Genomic DNA, 802 nt, shown 5'->3' with positions numbered 1-802 from the left:
CTGGCACCCATGGGGAAGAGAAAAATGTGTATGTGTTCATAAATCACTCAGCAGCTCTTATAAAATGTCCATTTCATAGGAGTTGCTGGACAATACAGCCTCCATTTCTGCTGGAAGCTCAGGGTAGCTGTTGTAAGTTGATGGCAGCTCCACAGTTGGGCCACAAGTATGGGCAATTGGACGCCGCGCTAGCCCTTCCAAAGAGGTGAGTGGGACTTGAATTTCTTTCACACAGATGACATCAGAGACCTATTTCATCCAACCCCCTTATGTACTGATGTAAAAAATCGCAAACTCTGGTTCTCTGCTGAATTAGCTGGAGAAGATGTTATCATCTTAATCACCTTCCGTGTTGTTGGTTTAATGTCCTCATACAGCTTCTTCATATCCTCTACACTTGGGAAAAACTTCCTGAGTATTGGTCCTGCGACCTCTGAAATATTATCCAGTGCATATTTTGGGTGCTGGATCATTTGCTTGTGGGCGACCTGGACGAGCACGGCTCTCAAGTTATCTTTTGTTGAGTACTGTTCTTACTCCCATGCGATCCATAAGATCAAGAAGCTCTTCCCCGTCATCGCCGACAACAGCCTCTTGCAAAGCGGTGGACAAGAGATCACGCTCAGACTGACTAAGATACAACATCAGGGAGTCAAACAGTAAATCAGGTGAAACAGAGCGTTCACCAAATATAACTGCTGCTGTAAAGGCTTGTGCCAGCCGAGAAGGAAAATACCCATGGTCCTTCAGTCCCTTGGCCAATATCCTGCCAACAGACTTCCATTCTTCCTCTTGCCATTTT

The 802-nt window shown here is 45.6% G+C and overlaps 1 pseudogene; it reads right to left on the bottom strand.

Annotated features, from left to right (window-relative positions):
* Window positions 1-57: 57 nt before the first annotated feature.
* Window positions 58-795, bottom strand: LOC147817095 (uncharacterized; annotated as a pseudogene).
* Between the last annotated feature and the right edge of the window lie 7 nt (window positions 796-802).

Source organism: Seriola lalandi, unplaced genomic scaffold (assembly GCF_002814215.2).
Source record: "Seriola lalandi dorsalis isolate HSWRI2012SDOR001 ecotype SW California unplaced genomic scaffold, Sedor1 jcf7180002054981, whole genome shotgun sequence".
Lineage (NCBI taxonomy): Eukaryota > Metazoa > Chordata > Actinopteri > Carangiformes > Carangidae > Seriola > Seriola lalandi.
Note: the sequence above shows the minus strand (reverse complement) of the source record. Positions and strands in the feature narration are given on the sequence as shown.